Source organism: Prenolepis imparis, unplaced genomic scaffold (assembly GCF_030444845.1).
Source record: "Prenolepis imparis isolate NDT839.2.m4 unplaced genomic scaffold, iyPreImpa1.0 SCAF_10, whole genome shotgun sequence".
In the NCBI taxonomy this organism is placed as follows: Eukaryota; Metazoa; Arthropoda; class Insecta; order Hymenoptera; family Formicidae; genus Prenolepis; species Prenolepis imparis.
In genome coordinates, this window is record NW_028141168.1 from 6205708 (window position 1) to 6228848 (window position 23141).

At 31.2% G+C, this 23141-nt stretch overlaps 1 long non-coding RNA gene across 1 annotated transcript in view; it reads left to right on the forward strand.

The window, feature by feature from the left end:
* The window catches only part of LOC145941563 (uncharacterized), a 105079-nt gene extending 89067 nt beyond the window's left edge, over nucleotides 1-16012 (forward strand). Inside the window, exon 5 of the long non-coding RNA XR_014426184.1 lies at nucleotides 15974-16012. This is a non-coding gene — a long non-coding RNA (uncharacterized LOC145941563). The remainder of the gene's footprint in view (nucleotides 1-15973) is intronic.
* The last annotated feature ends 7129 nt before the right edge of the window (nucleotides 16013-23141 follow it).

Sequence of the window (23141 nt, forward strand, 5' to 3'; positions counted from 1 at the left end):
CACATCACGTATTTAATTAAAGCGTCCGGTAAAATTAAACGATTATTGCGAGTAAAAATAATAACCTAACCCTAACCGCATAAAATCTGAAATTTATACAACACGATGTTTACGTTCCTCATGGTTGTTAATTTGATCTCAAAAGTTCTCGATCTCGACACGAAAATTTTACGATCCAAGTTGACGTATCTATATTTATCCAATTATATGTTTCCCGTTTAATTTTATTGTAAAAAACGTCAAAGGTTTATGATGGAAATAAGATTATCGAAAGAAGAGAAAATAATTTTAATTGAGAGAGATATATATATTTATTCTATTACAGTAATTAATGAGATTTAATCTCAATATTTGTGAAATGCTTGGTGCTTTTTGATTATTTTCTAAGTAAGAGTGAGTAGATGATTTTAAATCACTAAGCTTGATTTTATATTATTTTATGAATCTAAATATGCCATTATTTTACATCCCCTATTTCGTTATCTTTTATAAGACATTAAATTTCTCAATTGATAAATATTATACATAAATATATAATATATTACATATATAAAATGTTATATATATTATATATTTAAAATTTTATATAGGTATATATAATTTATCTTAAAATTAGTCCCCATGAGATTCTCTGGAGAATTTTTTCGGACATTTTGTGAAAAATAAAAATTAATTGTAAGCGCATACATATACATATTTATTCTTTAAATAAGGAGATCGAAGTCTATTAAAGCACGCGCACCTCGAACTCGTGTATGTACAACGGACTTACATAGCCCCCCTCTGTTCCCCCGCCGAGGGCAACGGGACCCTCGTAAAGCGCACTTACATCGTGAGAAAGATCTCGGTGCTCGCGGCCTGTAATTTGCACTTCCGTTCTCATACGAGATCGTACAATGTGCCCCGAAGACGACGGCTACGGGACGCAGAGAAGAGAAAAGGCGGGCCGGAAGCCCGCAAGAAACGAAAAGGGGGGCAGGGGCCCCCCAGCAAACTGCCGTCGCTCTCATCAGGTGTTCCGAATTTCGACTTTCCGGGGTCCCCCCCGCGACATCATTGAGGGGGTAACCCGATGCCTCGTGACGCAGGTGCCCCGCGTTTGTTCCGCGTCGGAACAATCGCGCGCCCGCAACAAAGAAAGTCCGTCGAAAACGTCGCGAAATGGGGTCGCGAGGCGACTTTTAGCGAAGTGAAGTGAAAGAGGGAGAGAAATGCCCGGATCTTCCATTCTCTCGACGACATCGCGTCGTCGCAGGAGAATCGGAACGATTTCTTGCACCTCGCCGAGAGAGCGAATGCCTCGACGACTGTGTTTTGGTCTCTCCAACGTACTCTTCGTCGCACGTGCTTCGTCATATTGTGCCCTCTTTTGTACCGGATCACTTATTGAGGGGCACGGCATATATGTGTGTGTATATGTCAGGCGAATTTCTCCGGCTAACGAGGCGACTTTGGAATTATTAAAAGACTGAGAGACGTGTATGGAATTTTCATAAACTTAAGGATAAAACAATTTCTTAATGGATACATTGTTGAAAAAAAGTAATCGATGCAGATAATTTTTAAATAATTTTTTTTTTATATAATTGTAATAAAATACAAACTATTAAATATTTTTAAAAATAAAATCTCGTTATAAAAATAAAGAGATCGGTTTTCGATAAACTTTCATTTATAATATTAAAGTTAAATATTGTAGAATAGAAACTAGTATGAATTTGTCAGTGCAAATATCTTAATTTTCTTTTTTAATTATAACACTATCATTTAAATTTCTTGCCAACAAAATATGTTATTGTTGATAAATATCTTTAATAAAGAAATAATATAATATAAATTTTATCCAGGGAAATGAATAAGTAAGGTTTTCTTTGTGCGCAATTTGCGATACCAAATAAAAGCGAAAGATTCTCTCGCCGTCTACATTCACCGACTTTATCTGTGTGTATATGCGTTACCCCCCGACGTAGTATTTAGATTTTTCTAACAACGGAGACCAACGGATCCTTTGACGGATTCGTTCCTCGTGCGCTTCTGGTACTCAAAGAATTCGTTCCCCGGCTTTTGCGCGCGCGCCATTTCTCGCATACCGTTGGCCGGCTGTCTCTAAAGGGAGAGAAGGTGGGTATATTAAATTCCATGATATACTTGTCAAAACGTGTGTGTGTGTGTGTGTGTGTGTGTGTGTGTATGTTGGTGCTGCTTCAGGGAGCCACCGTGTTGAAAACCCTTCGGAGACACATATTACGAGACACTCGTCGCCCTCCTTCCTTCTCGCCCAGTCTACTCTTTTCATTCTCGACTTTGCCAGGATACAAAATCTACTACGAGGCCTAATAACGCATATTAGCTTTGTCATTTATGATTTCAAAGCAATGGGATTTTGACAGACCTGCGAGAAACGCCGAGCACACTCGGTTTAATTAATTGCTGTGACGTTATAATATAAGAAAAGACAATGAATCGGCAAGCTTAATACAAGTGTAGAAGTGCGAGCAAGCATGTCTTGAGCCTTTGTATTCAAATTTCGAATCTAGAATCTGGAGTAACTTTTATTATAATCATCGTATTTTAATTTGCTATGATATAGAAACAGAGATGACAAGCAATATTTTATATATTTATTATTTTTAAAAATCTGTATGGATTAAATTAATTCAAATACTACTTTTTACAGAAATTATTTTCTAGATTAATGACTATTATAGTTATTATGTTTGGCGTTCATTTTTTTATTAATCCAGAGTTTATATAATTTCATATATTATAATTTCATAAATTATAATAGAGTTTATAGATATTTATATAATTTCCTATATATTTACTGAAATTCTGTGCCATAATGTTTATATAATAAATTATGTTATATCGAAAATTTGAGCAATAGAATCGAAAAGACGAAGTAATATATATTTCTGACCACGATGACGAGAATGAAAATTGATTTGTAGAATGCGTCTCGTAAGCAACCAAATGGATCCCATGGGAGACCATCCCTTTCGTAAAGCCCTTCGTGATTCTCACGTTTTGTGCTTCGCGAAAAATCACCGATTTACTTGATAGATTTGTGTGTTCCGCAGGGAATAATGAAAAATTGTCCGACGCGATAGAAACTTGTCGTCAGCCATGTTGCGGTCCAGTTTGTGAACATCCGACAAACGAAGGATTAATTTTCACAAATCTTGGTTGGTTTCAAGTGCGTTAAAGAATGCACGCAGCTTCGCTCTCGTTTGGAGAATCAACAGGTTGCAGACCGCTCTAAAGCCGCTATTTTAGATGATTTATGAATTCACTCGGGAACGAATGCAATGCAATTTCTTTTCTTTATACTGCTATTTTTTACCCCGCACATCGCGACAAGACGTTAATGTACCAATCGAAGAAAAATTTCTGGCTCTAGGAATAAATCGTCGTTGAAACATAAAAAATTTCAAATAGCAAGTCTTTTATAAATATTTTTAATATCTATACAGGATGGTTGTCGTAACGATTTTTAAGGCACTTATAATAATCTAAACAAAAAGTCATTAATAAAATTTTATCAATTTCTAATCGGCAACAAATTGCAATAATAAAAATTGGCCGAACATTGTTTTGATTATTTTAATCACAATTTGATCGTTTTTATTATTTTGTCTATTTTGACCATTTGATTATTTTGTTTTAATCGTTTTAACCATTTAACCAAACATTAAATTTAAAATAATTTGTTGAATGTGTAATACAATTTACAATAACATTGTACTTATTAAATTTATTTTGCTGTCCTCTACGTTACTATTTAAAAAACACGACGATTTTATTTCAAAAATTTAAGGTGATCTTGCTTTTAAACTGATAAATTTCTATTTATGACTTTTTTGTCAGATTATCATAAGTATCTTAAAAATCGTGACAACCGACATGAGATCCATCTTGGGTATAAAGAACCAAATAATATATTATATTGTTTGTGTAAACAACGCAAGCAGAGAGATTAAACCCTACGCATTTATATAATAGCGTAAGAAAAATATTATTACTTCGGAGCATCTCTTTAGAAAACACAAATGTGTGGGAATTTATACAATTAGGTGTATGTTATACATATATAAATTATGAGATATATGGACCGCAAGCACATATGTCCAACACAAACCACCTTGCACGGGTGTTCGAAGCGATGGTCCCGAAAACGTCCCGAGCATATAAGCGCAGAGGTGAGGGACTCACGAAAGGGCGAGTGAAAGGCCTGAGGAAACAGTAAAAGTAAAAATCGGTAAGATATGTGAGTAATAAAAGCGGACAATGGAGGGGCAAATTAATATTAAGGGTGGACTTCCTCGGGCGCGGAGCGAGAGACTCGGGACCCGTATCCTGGACACGAGAGAAAGAGAGAGAGAGAGAGGTCCCACTCTCTCTCTCGATCGAAGGTAGGTGGCAGAGAGAAACCAGGATCGAGTAGAGACAGTAATTTATCAACCGAAGATAGGAATCTCCACGGTCGCGTGTGCGGAATCGACAAAATATTGTCCGTTCTCTCGAACTTCTCTATCCTCTCTCGATCCAACGATCGGCACGGTTTCTTCCGTAGGAGGAGATTTAATCCTACATCGTTCAATTTTGCAACAGGAGGCTGATGTCGTAATGTCGATCTCTCGAAATCGCGTTTCTCTTTCGAGAAAAGAAGGTACGCGCCAGGCTTCGTCGAGGAAGCCCGAGCGGGGGACAACTGTTTTGCCGGAGACGACGCGCCGGCCAAAAATACCAGACATACCAGCGGACGCGCGCCCAGACGCCCGCTTCTCGTAGAAAAATAATGGGAGATGGGAGGAACTAAAAAAAAAAGAAACAAGATTGTCCGTTCAAAAAGTCGGAGCTCAATGAACGCTGCGATGCGCGCCTCGGCTCACTCATTCGCGGTATCGCGATATTGCCTAAATTGCACTGTTTTAAAAAAAAAATCATATTAGTTTGAATGCAAAAGATTATTTTTAACGCCGTTTGGAACAAATCATAAAAATAGATATTTTCTTTTCTTTTTTAATTTTTTAATAGTCCCTAATTGCAAGTATAAAAAAGAAAGAAATTAGAGAATAAATTGTATAAGACAGTTTAATATTAGAAACGTTAGCCACATACTTAAAAATCTATTTAATCACTTGCATAAATTACACATTACTCATTAGAGAAGAATGATGCCTAAATTTTACCGCTTTAAAAAAAATTATATTAGTTTTTAACTTGAAAGATTTTATTTTCAACATTATTTGAAACAACATTTTTAAGCCTGTTATAAAAATGGATATCGATCCTTCTTTTTCTATTTTTTTTATAATTTTTAAGTATTAAAAAGAAAGAAATTACAGAATATAGAATATAGAAATATATATGGCAATTTAATATTAGAAAGACAAGCCACATACTTTGCTTTTTTTACTTTTTTTTATCTTTCACAATTCATGCTTATTGTTTTCCATACACATTTTATCATATTATCCTTGTCTATGGATTTCCACAAACTACAAAATTATTTTTTTATTAATCTCGATAACAACATAAAAATATTAAAAAGTGTAATTTTCTAAAGACTTTTGATTTGAGAGGCAATTTTTTTCTTTTATTTATATTTTTCTTTTTTATATATTTATATATTATTTATATGTATATTATATATCATTTATATATTTGCCTTTCGTTTTTAATATTAAAAAAAAAAATAAAACTGAAAAAAATCGAGATTGGACAGATGTATTCGTGTAATGTGATGAAATTAATCGGCAGATCGCACACTTTTTATGAATGCTCTGAATTCACATCGACCGCGCTTCTGTAATGCCCTTTACGAAGTGAGCCTGGTGCGCGAGGACAATGTAACAACCCGCTGGTAATAAGCGGCAATTTGGTAGGCAAATCTCTCCGAGTATCCCGCACGAGTGTTCTTTGTAAACCCGTGTAAGATACTTCTGTGCGTACTAAATATTTATTAGCTTCTCTTTCCATGGTCGTCCAAACAGAACTTGCGAACAGTAAATTACTAATACGTTATTTCGCGAAAGTTTATGCGTTATTAAATACAATTATTTTTATAAACGACTAATTTACATATATTTAAACAATCAAAAATGCCAGTAAATATAATTATATTTATAAAAATATAATTATATTATTAATTATAATTTAATAACATATATAATTATAATATAATAATATTGAAGATTATATTAATAATATAAAGAATTTATATTATGGTAAATATAATTAATATTCTTGGAAATATATGGATTGCGTTGTTCTCACATGTTTCTGACACTTGACATATTGAGTTTATCTCTTTCGCATATAATTATATTTATAAAAAAATAATTATATTAATTATAATATAATAACATATATAATTATAATATAATAACATATATAATTATAATATAATAATATTGAAGATTTTATATTATGGTAAATATAATTAATATTCTTGAAATATATGGATTGCGTTGTTCTCACGTGTTTCTGACACTTGACATATTGAGTTTATCTCTTTCGCATATAATTATATTTATAAAAAAATAATTATATTAATTATAATATAATAACATATATAATTATAATATAATAACATATATAATTATAATATAATAATATTGAAGATTTTATATTATGGTAAATATAATTAATATTCTTGAAATATATGGATTGCGTTGTTCTCACGTGTTTCTGACACTTGACATATTGAGTTTATCTCTCTCGCAACTGGAGGATCTCACAAATCTCGCGGAATCTCTTCTAATTCGCTTCTTGCTAAAGCACGACGAGCGATTTGTTTCCAGAACGAAGAAACACACCTAGACGAGAGAGACTCGCGAAACGAGTCCGCGCACGATTGCAAAGTTCTAATTTATTTACTTGGGTCGCGAACACAAATTACACGCGTCAACACATACGTTTGGGATACTTGGGCGGGACCTCCTCCTGGTTGAAGAAAAGACCGGGGCGAGTCAGAGTCACGTACACACGTACACGCAGAAGAGGAACGACGTGAATAGTGACGTCCGGAGGAAGGGAAGGGGAGGACGATGGAGTCGTTTCGATCGCATAAATCTCGCGTATTCGGCTGCGTGACGGGTTCTAACGATATATTCTGATATAATTAAAACAATAAATAAGATGGCGTCCCACCGCGAGCACCAGGGGTCGATTTCTAGTTCGGTACCTTATCACCCCTCCTCCCCTTTTCTCCTCGCGTGCCTTCGGAAATTACGTTCGCGACTCGCTGCTGCTGCTGCGGTTGCTTGGCCTCCTTCTAAAAGGGTAACCAGACACGAGTGAATGTATATCACGACGTGAACTTTTTCGGATCCTCCATACGGTCATCTCCCTTGATATGACGTAATTGCGGTCGCGCCAAAGCGGCGCCGACTTTAACGAGAAGCGGAGTAATTATATCGGCTTTTAAAATACGCAGAATTGATGTAAAAGGGAGATTTTCTTCTAGCGAAAGTATGTGTGAAAGTATCGTATGCGATGAGAGTCCGAGGGACGTTTTCGATAATTCACTGGTAATTTACGAACGTCAGTTTCTGGCCTGTGAGAAGCGTGACCTAGGGCGTGGCGAGGCTTAATTACTGCTTAAACGGGAGTCCTCTCCGCCTCTGCCGGAGTATAACCTATCATAATCCTATCCCGGGTGCCCCTCGGCCCATCGGGACGTTATATAGTTACCGGGGCCCTAGCTTCTCTCCGCGAAGGAGCAGGTCAGCCACTGGTAAATTACACGTTTGTTTTTCAGAGTTTCGACCCCGCCGACCCTATAATTTATCACCTCCCTCCGAATCCTTACGTGGACGGACACTTACTCATCTCCCGACATCGCTTATTCGCGACCTTAAAGATACGCGTTCAAGGATATTGGACAGACGTGATGCAGAGAGATACGCATGTTTACCTCAACTGTTTGTATGTCAACACATTTCCGCAAATTTTCTCAAATAAAAGATGCCGAGGCTCGTTAGCCGTGAAATTGCTACATAATTTTTTGCCCCCCCCCCCCCCAACGTAATTCTTTCCCTCGTTTGAAATACAATTTTGTTCAACCTTGTCTCGCTTCATTTTGTTTGATTTTTCCGATTTCTTGTTTGTCAATCAGATCAATCGCTAGTAACTTTTTATTTTAGAAATAACATATTTTCTAAATAATAAAAAAACATATTTGAAAATAAAAGGTTGTCACATCTTCTTTATGTTTCATATAATAATATCATTTTATCTAGTTTTTCCAACTTAGGAATAATATATTATTATTTAGAGGATAATATATTTGGGGTAAGCTGCTCTCGAAAACGGGCGTTGAATAATTCATAATCATCGTACACTTTTTTATGGTGTCGATAATTTTGTTTCCAAAATAGATAATTCTTTCTAGCGAATTTATTATCGTCATGCGGGCTTCTTCTTCCCCTATGATTGAGACGCAGCCTTTAAGGGGTACGGGGTGCGTGAGCTCGAGTAAAGTGGTCAGGCTAATTGAGTGGTAATCGAGTACAACCCCTTTCCCCAGTAAATTCGATCATCGCGGATAACAGACTTATCTATAGTTGCCTGTGCATTAAGGCGTATTGTGTATTCATTACTCTGATCGTTAACGTCGAAACAATGATTATTCGAGATACAAGATCCTTCGTTCTCTTCCCGATTCATTAAGTAACATAAAATTATTAACATGCGTGTGTATATATTATACAATATACGCAACGAATATCTGTATTCAATTTTACATAGATATTTTGCGGTTAGTTAGTAAAATTTTATGATTGACAATTAAAATGCAAAAGTTAAAGACATAAGAAGTACAATATATTTTAATTCGACAGTAGGATTAAATTAATCGCAATTAAGAAACAATTTGCATTTTCAAGATTGCTGAAATATAATAAAGAAAATAAAAAAATAAAGAAAAGAAATTTTTTTAATCCGAAGAAAATTTTAGATAAATCCTGAGGCTTTTATATTGACTTATAATACGAAGATTTATATTTTAGTCAAATCCTTCGATTTTTCCAACAACAAAGTTAGCTATGTTAATTGAACAGAATTATAAAAAAAATGAAAAGCACATATAATCTCTCTTAGGCACAGTAACGATCGCGCTAGGCGAGGAAACTTTAATTATACAATAATTAAAAACGTTAAGTTTTCATTTTTTTCTCCCTCGCTTTTCATTCTCCCCGTTTCTTTTTCCTTGATTTCTTGCCCGTGTAATGTACAACGAACGATAAATTAATAAAGTCCGCTCGGTTATCCAGCGCCGCGTTGTTAATTTCATGATGTACGTTCGCGCTGAGTTTGCGGAGCGCGATAATAACTTTGTAATTAAACAAGAAAATACGATAACGTTAACTCGACAAACATCTTTTTCTGAAACTCTTTCGCTCCAACACGTTGAAATTATATCTTTTCGCAAGAGACTATAAATCATCGATGAAATATAGTATTCTTCTCTTTGCAATTTTTTTAATTTATTCTTAGCAGAAACAGCTACCGTGCACAACTTTCTTTGATTGTGCAGCTATTACAAGTGGAAAAAATCTGTAGTAAATATATATATACAGATCGAGATTTTTTTTTCAAGAACGAAAAATAGATAAATATTGTACAGAGCATTAATTTTTTTTCTGAAATATATAATGTTAAAGAAATCGATTGTCGGTGTTTATATGAAAGGAAAGTAGAAAGGGTTAAAAGATAAAGAGAAAAAAGAAATTTAATTTTATATTAGCAGGTCATAAAAATAAATTTTATTTTTTTATTGTTACTTTGGTCATTGTTCAAGTGTAATGTTTCTTTCACTGAAAGAGCTTTCACCTGAGATTATTTATAATCCAAAGAGATGTTCGTATATGTCATGGAAATGTTAAGATTGTAAAACAATTTTTCTAAACAAAATATTTTCCGTTAAACCTTTGTCGGAATTTTTTATTCGACGCATTCTTAATAAGAGCACCATTATTAGTATCTTATATTAGCATATAAAGAACTCGTGCAACTTTCACTGACGTGACTTTGCATATATTTGCCTCCAAAACTTATCTTCTTACTTTTCTCTTTATATTTTTATTTTTCTCGACTGTGTTTACGATTCATGATTTGTGGGTCATGTCAATTTACACGTTAGATAAAGCATAGGTGCTGTATACGGAGCAAATACATATGTTATAAGATAACAATGTATTTAATGAAAGTTTGATATGTTTGGGCGAATAATATCGAAGATCTCTCGCCGGCGAGATATTAGAAGGGAATTTTGAACACGCGGGGAATGAGAAACGAGCCGGTGCACGTGGATGCAACGAAGAGAGGGCTAACGCCCCTTCGCACACACGCGATCTTTAAGCTCAGCTTAAGACGGGATCACGCGCAGCGGGTGCTTAAATGTTGATATAATCGCGGCACCGATCCCGATGTCCCGGTAGCCGCGTCGCCGATACATACATATATATATATATATATATATATATATATATATATATGTATGGATAGTCCCATTCGTATATGGAGTCCCCCATTAAGCTCGATAAAAATATTATAATTCTCGCGCACAAAAGATCAGCGGAGAGATTGACTCGGGATTTTCGTCCAAAGAGGCGAATTGATCGAGGATGATACGGGGAGGTAAAGATGATCGGCGTCTTTCGAGCTTACCGTATTTACTCGACATCACTCGGGAAAATAGTATAATGCGAGATAATTCCGGAAACGAGCGAGCTTGTCGAGAATATGACTTGTCGAAATGTTGGTCGAGAAAATTGCAACGCCATAAGTTCGTTAAGAGAGGTCGACGTATGTCGGCCACGATTATAAATTCAAGTATAAAACTTATAATCGTGTTTGTGTTAATTAGAGCCGCAGCATGCGCCGGACTCATTTAAGACACGGAGTTTACGCCGGTTTTCCCCTCTCTTCTCTTCGAATTTTCTCTCTCTCTCTCTATCTCTTTTTCGCGCCCGCCTTCTGTTAATTTCACGTAAGGCATTAGTGCGTTAATAAACCGTTATTTATTGACGCGCTTCCGCGATTATTTACTTCCTGCTGCATTTTCCCCGCCTGCTTTTCTATCTCTTAAATTAGACGACGCTTCTCTTGTAGGCGAATCCACGTGGAGTGGATTTGGACGAAAAGTTTTATAGATATTAAATATAAGAATTTCTCATGTCTACAAGTATCTATATCCGAATGGTGAATTTTGGATCTTTCTTTCAAAAATATATATTTTTGCTCAAAAGTTTTTGGGGTTTTTAATTATTAAAAGTATTAAAGACTTTTTAATTATTAGAATTATTAAAGAATTTAAAAAGAAACGATTATTTTTTTATGAAAAGTTATTAATAATTATAATTGAAATGCTGTGCATATGTGCTTTGAAACTGTAGCTCTATTGTGAACTAAATGTATAATAACATGCTCTGTAATATATTATAAATGAAAATCATAATAATGTTTAATCTTTAAAGACTTTTCCTTTAAAGGAAAGGCTCTTTTTGCTCAATCTTAAATATTTCTAAAAAAATTAATCAGACATTTTTCTTATAAATAAATGCAACGCGAAGCAATACAACATTTATTTCGTCTCATTAAAACATTTTGTTCAGAATATAAGTTTCACGTAATAAATAGTGTATATCATATCGTAAAATATATAGAAACTCTTTAAAAATTGACGCGAATGACACAAGTCTTTACGTCAAACTATCCCACATGTCTAATTTTAGTAACTTAGCCGGAAAGTACAGTTTTTTTTTTGTAAAGGACGATTCGATTATACTTATATATCGTAGAAATTTTTACGCTTCGACCTCGCTTAAGGACTTGTTTATTCCATGTATCATGTCGTTTCTCGCGATTTATCTCATTCGAGGACAGAGATTTTACGCGGATAAATTTCAAATCCGATCTCGCGCATCGTTTCGCTTCGTGCGAAGCTTAGCTGGTGAAAGGAACCCCTTTGCTGCTCTCAGGGTACCATGTGCGATATCGCGTACGATATACAAGGAGGCAAAACGGTGTGTAATCATCCGAGGATTAGAGCGACGACATTTTCGTCGAGTGACGTTGCATGATAGTGGCTCGGAGCTACATATCTGTTCAATTCTTTTCAGCCTTGCTCTAAGAAACCTTCTCGAGCGTTTAGTTGCAATACATGGTTACGATGACAGATATAAGTTTAAGAAGCTTAAAGAGCGAGAGCGGATTTATAAGGTTAAATTAGGTTGAAAGACACAAGCGAAATTGCCGAGCAGATAACTTTTGACAGCAAAAATTTCTTAAATACTTTAAATACTTTTTTAAATATTCTATAACGATCTGTTAGATGACAATATATATTTTTCTATATATTATGTGCAAAATAATTTAGTTAAATAAATAAATACATATAATATTAATTACATACATATTTATAATATATACTTTAGTTTCAAAAAATTGTACACTTACCGTAAATTTATAGAATAAATATACATATATCTGATAATTTTCACAAATCCAATATCTTCGTAATTAAAATAGAAAACTCACCAGTATAAATTTTTATTATTTTCAAATATAATTTTTATTATTTCTTTAATATGATTCCAAATTAAATAACAGCTTCTAATATCAGGTAGTTTATAGAAATAATTAATAAATAAAATTTTACTATTGCATTATTTAGTATTATTGCAAATTTATATGCAAACTTTTATATACACATAATAATTGTCAAAAAATACTTAAAATTGTTTGATACGTTTCTAATAGTATTTGTCGTCTTCTAGATACATTTTGTACACGTATCTAATAATTTATACAAATTTAATATCTTTGTAATTAAAATAGAAAACTCACCGGTATAAATTTTTATTATTTTCAAATATAATTTTTATTATTTCTTTAATATGATTCCAAATTAAATAACAGCTTCTAATATCGGGTAGTTTACAGAAATAATTAATAAATAAAATTTTACTATTGCATTATTTAGTATTATTGCAAATTTATATGCAAACTTTTATATACACATATTAATAATTGTCAAAAAAACACTTAAAATTGTTTGATACGTTTCTAATAGTATTTGTCGTCTTCTAGATACATTTTGTACACGTATCTAATAATTTATACAAACCCAATATCTTTGTAATTAAAATAGAAAACTCACCGGTATAAATTTTTATTATTTTCAAATATAATTTTTATTATTTCTTTAATATGATTCCAAATTAAATAACAGCTTCTAATATCGGGTAGTTTACAGAAATAATTAATAAATAAAATTTTACTCTTGCATTATTTAGTATTATTGCAAATTTATATGCAAACTTTTATATACACATATTAATAATTGTCAAAAAAATACTTAAAATTGTTTGATACGTTCCTAATAGTATTTGTCTTCTAGATACATTTTGTACATGTATCTAATAATTTATACAAACCCAATATCTTTGTAATTAAAATAGAAAACTCACCAGTATAAATTTTTGTTATTTTCAAATATAATTTTTATTATTTCTTTAATATGATTCCAAATTAAATAACAGCTTCTAATATCAGGTAGTTTATAGAAATAATTAATAAATAAAATTTTACTATTGCATTATTTAGTATTATTGCAAATTTATATGCAAACTTTTATATACACATAATAATTGTCAAAAAATACTTAAAATTGTTTGATACGTTCCTAATAGTATTTGTCTTCTAGATACATTTTGTACCTAATAATTGTATATTGTATGTATCTAATAATTTATACAAACCCAATAGCTTCGTAATTAAAATAGAAAACTCACCAGTATAAATTTTTGTTATTTTCAAATATAATTTTTATTATTTCTTTAATATGATTCCAAATTAAATAACAGCTTCTAATATCAGGTAGTTTATAGAAATAATTAATAAATAAAATTTTACTATTGCATTATTTAGTATTATTGCAAATTTATATGCTAACTTTTATATACACATATTAATAATTGTCAAAAAAATACTTAAAATTGTTTGATACGTTCCTAATAGTATTTGTCTTCTAGATACATTTTGTACATGTATCTAATAATTTATACAAACCCAATATCTTCGTAATTAAAATAGAAAACTCACCGGTACGATGTGCAGCAGCGGAATTACACAGCGATGATCTGTGAAATATACAAATATATATCTATTTAATCCAAATTAAAGCAAGTCTCCAAACTATTAATATCTCGGATAAATAATTATATATTTCACGTATTGAAACTCTCCATTTATTGAGATTCTTTATAAATAATAATGAATAAATAATAAATAATTATTATTAACCTCAAAGTTGCTCCGCCGATGCTCGGTCCTGCTCCTTCTCTCTTCTTTCATCGTTGCTGCTCTCGTCCTGGCACTCGCGCACTCACTCGCGAATATAGCATCGATTACAATTACGCGAGAACAATTACACTTCGCGCTAATCACACCCGAGTACAATTAATAAACGCGCGACTCTTTGCACGGCACTCTCGATACTTTAACGGCAGGCGACGCGCGCTTCAACAGGCGGGAAAAAAAACGCGGGAAAAGCGCGCGCGAAACTCAACGCTCACGACTTCTCGTGCTCTCTCTAGAAACTAACCCAGCATGCGCGCGCGAACGGCAGAGATTCGAACAAATCGTCGACACTTACTACAAATCTATAGAATAAATTAATGTAGGGTGAGTCATTAACTGTGACATTATACTTGATAAATGTTAAATGTTTTTAAATAAAAAGTTACTTTTATTTTATGTAACAATGATTATGTACCGATAGTTGATAAACCAATTCATTTTACAAGCTTCTCTATCAATAACGGATAATAATTAAAGAGAATATAAATGCTTTCTTGCGTTGATAATGTTTGGAATATAAATTATAGTGAGAATTTATTTATTCATTTAATTCGAATCACACATATCAAGCTGGCATGCTAATTAAAGGAATTTGAAATACAAATACAATTGATAATAGGTACGAGACGATTAATATTTAACTTAATTAAAGTGTATTAGGCGACGACTTTGCTTCGAAGCAAATACGTATTTCGCGCGCTTATAATACGACACGTCGTATCGAACTTGCTTACGTCATTCCGGAGTCAGTCGGCAACGAAACATTGCGAGCGCGAGACGGATCGACTCTGCACTTAAACAGTGAATAAGTCAGAATCGGAATCATATTTTAGTATAACGAGTGATTATAGTGAGTAACAACACAATTACTTAATTCGACTGAAAGATTAAACGCATCGCGGCGACACAATTGTTTTTGTCGAGAAAAAAGTATTTCGTGCGCTTTGTTTGCTCGAGTGATAGGAATTTATGTAAAAATCTTTGTCTCATATATATATATATATATATATATATATATATATATGTGTGTGTGTATATTAACAATAATTATTACGTATTGACAACATATTTTAAACACTTTCGACCTTGTAGGGTATAAATACGGCGTTTATGTGATCGTTGACGGTTTGTTCGAACCTCTGCCTTAATGCGCGCACAGGTTAGTTTCTAGAGACAGTGTGAAGGTAGCAACGAGCTTCGCGCGTTCTTTTCCCGCTATTTTGACGCGCGCGTCGCCTGCCTTAAAGTGTCGGGAGTGCCGTGCAAAGTATCGCGCGCTTATTATTAATTGTACTCGAGTGTGATTAGCAGAAAGTGTAATTAATTGTTTCCGCGTAATCGATGTTATATTCGCGAGTGCCAGGAAGAGAGCAACAACGATGAAATAAGAGAGGAGGAGCAGGCCCGGGGCGGCTCGGGCATCGGCGAAGCAACTTTGAGGTTAATAATAATTACTTATTATTTATTTATTATTATTTATAAAGAATCTCAATAAATTGAAAGTTTCAATACGTGAAATAATTATTTCTCCGAGATATTAATTGTTTGGAGACTTGCTTAATAAAATTTGGATTAAATAGATATATATTTGTATATTTTACAGATCATCGCTGTGTAATTCCGCTGCTGCACATCGTACCGGTGAGTTTTCTATTTTAATTACAAAGATATTGGGTTTGTATAAATTATTAGATACATGTATAAAATGTATCTAGAAGACGACAGATACTATTAGAAACGTATCAAACAATTTTAAGTATTTTTTTGACAATTATTAATAAGTGTATATAAAAGTTTGCATATAAATTTGCAGTAATACTAAATAATGCAATAGTAAAATTTTATTTATTATTAATTTCTGTAAATTACCCGATATTAGAAGCCGTTATTTAATTTGGAATTATATTAAAGAAATAATAAAAATTATATTTGAAAATAATTAAAATTTATACTGGTGAGTTTTCTATTTTAATTACGAAGATATATTAAATTTGTATAAATTATTAGATACATGTACAAAATGTATCTAGAAGACGACAGATACTATTAGAAACGTATCAAACAATTTTAAGTATTTTTTTGACAATTATTAATATGTGTATATAAAAGTTTGCATATAAATTTGCAGTAATACTAAATAATGCAATAGTGAAATTTTATTTATTATTAATTTCTGTAAATTACCCGATATTAGAAGCCGTTATTTAATTTGGAATCATATTAAAGAAATAATAAAAATTATATTTGAAAATAATAAAAATTTATACCGGTGAGTTTTCTATTTTAATTACGAAGATATTGAATTTGTAAAAATTATTAGATATATGTACAAAATGTATCTAGAAGACGACAGATACTATTAGAAACGTATCAAACAATTTTAAGTATTTTTTTGACAATTATTAATATGTGTATATAAAAGTTTGCATATAAATTTGCAATAATACTAAGTAATGCAATAGTAAATTTTTATTTATTATTAATTTCTGTAAATTACCCGATATTAGAAGCCGTTATTTAATTTGGAATCATATTAAAGAAATAATAAAGATTATATTTGAAAATAATAAAAATTTATGTTAAAAATATATATAGAAACATAGAAATATTATTATATACTTACAAATCCATTGTATCTTAAAATGAATAGATTGAAATAAATTGGGTTAAATATTTAATGCTGAAATATACGTGATATGCGTCAATGTGCACATAATATATGCACACATAGAAATAATTCATAAATTCGACATTATTTTTATTTATTGATCAGTTTGGTTATTATCATATATCATATATCATGTAGAAAATATTTTTAGCTTGAATATAATTGGTATAAAGTAATAAAACAATAATTAATAAATTTTAATGAAATAAATAATTAATAAATTTTTAATAAAAAATTTTTTTGATTGATATAATTTTTGCTAGAAAAAGAATTTTTTTTACGTGTACATAAAAATTAGAAGAGAAATACAGATATTAATATATTAAATTTTTTATCAATCAAAACTGATATTATCTGTTCACTATATGTGAATTATTATCAATTGTTGTACGATGTAATGATATTAACATCGCTGCAATGAATTTGTACATGGTAAGTAATAAGATACTATTGTTAATACATAATTTATTTGTCAACACGAATTTTCCATAAATATATCATATATCAATATTTATCGCATATATTTTTTGGCTGCATATATCTTCTTACAAGAAACTGTTTGTGTGTGTGTGTGTGTGTGTGTGTGTATGTGTGTTGTGTACATACGCACATATACATATATACACATGTATATATACATATATATATATATATACATATACATTAATTTTTTTATAGATCTTTTAATATAATTGTTTTGTACTAATCTGCATCTATAAACTCTCTCACAATATGATTCTCGTGCCACGTATTTTCTTTTATTTTTGCAGATTGTACTTATAGAGAATACATTCAATAATTTAAAAAATTAAAAATCCAAGATCTAACGTTCTGGCAAATACCATGGGGTGTCCTTTTAATCCCTTTAATCTTTGTAAACTTCTTAACGACAATGTATGCAAACAAAGATATGATAAATATCTACAATATATCATCTGCAATATATGCACGTGTAACAGATAAAAGAAATATTTTTTACGTGTATAAAACAGAGAATCACTTATTTTTATTTTATACACATTTTTTTTTTTACGCATAATGTAAATAATTGTATCATTTTTGCGGAGAAAAAATTTTTTAATGTTATAAAATTAAATTTCAACATATGTTCTTTTTTGAAAACATACAAAAGCAAAATTATATTGTGAGTTCGAACGGATGCGATTATCAGCTGTGCGGTTGACAGTCAGTCATCCGATAGTTAATTAGGTGAAAACAATAAATATCTTAAGAAATTATTTAGCCTCTTTTGTAGATATGTCCAGATATGTTTTTAAGTATTCATATTATTGTTAATAGAATCTTTATTTTGTACTTTTTTCTTATATTCATCCTAGTAGTTTCGAAAATATTCTGTTTATAGTCAATCTGCAAAAATATATTGACAAACAGGTATATGTATTTATGCAGTTGCACAATTGTAGTGACGTAGTAAAAATTATTAATTCAATCTGATAAAGCCAAAAAATTTTCAAATACAATTAATTGTATAATGACAATGAGAAAATAAATTTGAGATGCAATCTCAAAGATTAATATTATTTATACAATTGTTACAATTATTTTAACGAATTTAAAGTAAAATCGTACAACAAATATATTTCAATGATCTATTTTCTAATTTAATAAAATTTAAATAAAATAGATTCTGATACAAATCAATATGTATCAGACGCCGTGATATATTCCAATTATGAAATAAGACTTATGTATATATGATTCTTCTATATAAATCTCCGTAATCTTCTTTTAACTATAAAATATAAATTATTAGTATTATTATTATTATTAATTATTATTAAATATTATTTATAGGCATTTATATAATAATTAATTAATAATGATATTAATAATAAATAATTAAAAATAAATAAAAAACACACCAAATATTAATATATTATTGTGAAAATAACATCACACAAAGTTATATACTAAATAAAAATTTTATAAAAATATATAATCAGTGCTATCATGCATTTTCGGTAAAATTCTAATAATGTGTCAATTTGTATAATTCTTCGTGCACTGCTAAAAGTATATTCCCGTAAGTCACATGGCATTTGTCTCGCAAGAGTGTATATATATATATATAGTCTCATATGTCTTGTTAAATATCCCGCTACGTGACAGACTATGACTCTCGACCAGCAAGAGTAAATTCAATTAATGTCATTTTCTTTCTTTAATCTACTGCTTTTGCCAGATTTTTACGGATAGAGTTAACAGCAATATGCATATACGTACGCAACAATATTTTATAATGTCCGCGCTAGAGACGAGACAGTCACGTCTGATTACACTAATGAATAGGAAAGGCAGTGCAAACGTTGATTCTACCGTATTATCTCGAAGTCAGCTTGGCAATCGATATTTTCTAATGTTTCGCATTTATCTGAGGAAACAAGGAGACTACTGTTTATTTTATTACTTTATACGAGATACGATAAACGTAACGTTTGAAGTCGTACGTCAGTTCGTATGTACTTTCTTCTAGAATAACTATAAAATTTTATTTTACGTTATCAGAATTCATGGAAGGATCTCATCTAAAAATGGCAATATAATCTCTATTTGTTTTTTTTTTTTTTTTTTTTTTGTTTGTTTTCTTCGAGATCTCTCATAATCTCAATAGATGCGTAATATGATGCGTCGAATGACTATCTTGTAACCAGCACATTATCTCGTAATTATTTACGTCTAAATTACTGATGAATCCCAAAAGTGACTTCGAGACAATATCATTATCTCTTATAGTACATTAGCTAATTAGATTGATACCGCGCGTAGTAAAGCATCAGTTGAACAGTGATAGCAGCTGAATATGCTCTCGAAGACAAATTTTAATCGCACCTTACATACAAAAGAAAGTTTTGCGAATCATGACAATGTCGAGGAATAATATAGCGTATAAAGTTTCAAAGTAACAAAGTGCTTGCTAAAATTAATGTTGAGGACTGTAGTATAGGAAGAATGAAATCCACAGGTCTCTAAATTCGCGATACAAATATATAAATACTTGCAAACGTAGCTTAATACAGAGATATGGGTGTGATTTGATTAATGTATTGCGCGCACGTCTAAACGATTGACAGCGATGATGACTGTCTTTATCCCATTTAACATTAATTATCTAACGATACAACACTGCCTATAAGTATCTAATGTATCAATCACAGCGATACACAACGTATGTACCTACATTTATAGCCAACGTCGGGTATATTATCAACATAGAAACATCAGCTTAATCACTTTATGCTACACGTAACATACGGTAGCACTAATTACGCTAATAAAGCGGACAAAAGATCTTGCGCATTCTACATCCTTCGTCCTGGGATAACTCTATACAGACAGTAAAAACATCGCCCAAAGTATTCGTACCAGAATATCTTTACTTTTTATTAATATTTTTTTCTTTACTTCTAATAGAGTAAAGCCTTTTGTAACAATATCTTATTTTTCTGTACGAAATTATCCCAAAAACACCTGGACGCAGAATATAGGCAAATGCCGCTTCATCCACTATATTAATCTGTAAATGTGAGCATGTCTTTTACGCGTACGTGTATGTGTTTTTTTTTTTTTTTGCGCGTAACTGCGACGAATATAAGTCTACATAAATGTACATATCGTTGATACCACTGATTGTACGATTAGGATTTGTGCCGAGCACAAACAAGCAATCACATTCAAGATTCTCGCGTTATATTCGCCATCGTCTTCTTCGAATACTTACACTAAAAGCAAGCCGAAGTCTCAAAATATATTTGAGCTTGCAAAATTATTGAATATATCTTTTCTCAAATTTATACCTCGTATCCGGTCTTATTACTCTCTTCCACTCTTCTTCTCTCGCTTGTACATTATTAAAAAAAAGGAAACTATTCTGCCTCGCTAAAAAATGTTTAGCTTGAAAATCTTAGAATTTGATAAAATATTGTTGTAGAGAGAGAGAGAGAGAAAGAGAGAGAATTTCAAAAATAGTTTTAAAGAGCTCTAATTTCTTGCTCTTTAAGAATTTTGAAAATATAATTTGCTTACAAGATTGCACCAAGTGAATAAATAAGATGCTTTGTTTCTAAAAAAATGTAATGGAGTTGAAAAATCATTTTTTCTGAAATTTATTATAACCATAAAAAAATTTTAAGTTTTACCTGTTAAATGTATTTCTTAAAATTTCTCTGTGATGCTGTTTTCATAAAATTATGCAATCTTAAAAATTATCTTTCTTTTTTTTAATTAATATCAAGTATCGGCGACATCATTAACGCAATTTCTATTATATAACTTCTAGAAAAATAGGGCTCCAATTAAATTTAAAATAATTACATCTTTGGCTACTAATATTCTTTTACGTAAACATTACAAGTACGTTTAATGTACGGATTTAAACTGACTATTCATCAAATTAATATTATATATTCAGAAGTATAAATATTCTCTATTGAAAAATTTGTTTTATCACTGCCGTTAAGGAATCTAAAAAGTACAAAGTATTCTATATTATAAATTTTATTAGAGCTTTTTAATATCGACCTACACTGTTCATTAAACATATATTTATTTATAGCAAGTTTGTATTATATTTCGATATTTTACGAATTTTAACAGAAATTTTACAAATTTTTACAATTAATAAGACAGTTTAATGAAATTTTATTTAAATTAGATAAAAATAATTTATAAAATATATATAACTAATTAAAAAAATTAATGCACAAATATCTTGTTTTACATTTCGTACATGTGTCTGGTCGATATTAAAATCTTTTTGTATAATAGTATATCAATCTTCAAGCTCAGTAACGATTGTATAGTTGCATTATTTTCTCTTAAGATAATTTATGTCTAAATTCTTTCACTCTGAATATAAAGATCTATTTATTAAATTGAAGAACGCAAAAAGTCGGACTTTGCATTCCAATCGAGTATCATTTTTTCTCGATATTGTTCGATATAAAATAGTATCATGAATAGTAGATTAATTAATACGCAATTCTCGTATACATCCATAATATTTGTGTGCATATACCGACTTTTGACGTTTTTATTGGAAACAATTTTCTCTAAAGCCGACGAGAATTGAGGAGGTCGAAAACAAAGATAAGCAACGAATGCATCTGGATGCATCTGTCACAAATAAGATTTCGCAATTAAATCTATCAAACTTCTTACTTCGATGCTGACAATGAGAAAGTAGTACAATTTTCTCATTAGCAATTGATATGCGTTTTGCTTCCGATTCTCCCAATATCGAATCTAATTACACATACAAACGCACTCACAATAAGTGCAAACATTATTCCGTAACACGCAATATTTGTGCAACATCTTGCGACGATTCATATTTATGTATACATATACATTCACATGCGACGTGTAATATCTTACGCTACCTTACTATCCGACATTGACTTCACAGGAGTAGTTATACATTTTTGTAGTATCTTTTAGAATGAATACTTCTTCGCGCGAGAGGGAGAGACATCATTTTTGTATTTTGTGCGCAGCATTTTTTCACATCTTCGATGCAAGTGAATACTTGCCAAGGCTTCGAAAACTTACGAAGTCACTATTCACGAGCGTAGGTGGAGATTTCTCTACTAAAAACTAATATATTCTTGGGTGAATGAGTGTAACGCTAAAGTAAATAAGATTATCGGCGCAAATTACTGGAGAGAATTATAACTACATAGCGCACAAAGCGAAATATACTTTCATCGAGTTACATAACTTTACGCGAGCGGCCTACGAGAGTCTAACAAATCTTACATATATATAAATTTACATATAACAATTTACATATAAATTAACACAACGCTACAACTGCTCTTTAAATTGACCACGAATATTAATTTGCATAAGTCCTCTAACATAGAATCTTCATCTGTTTAAAACGATCATTAAATCTAGTAACTAATATTATAACGCTCCTTTAGAAATTATATCTTAGCCTTAGGGTATACATTGATCTTGGAAATATTTTCTGTGACCATTTATATTAGAAAGTTTTTTTTCACTCGCTAATGTCACCGTTTTTGTATACATATATATGCAAAAATAAATATAGTATAAGTTATATCTTTTTCATGCTAATCAT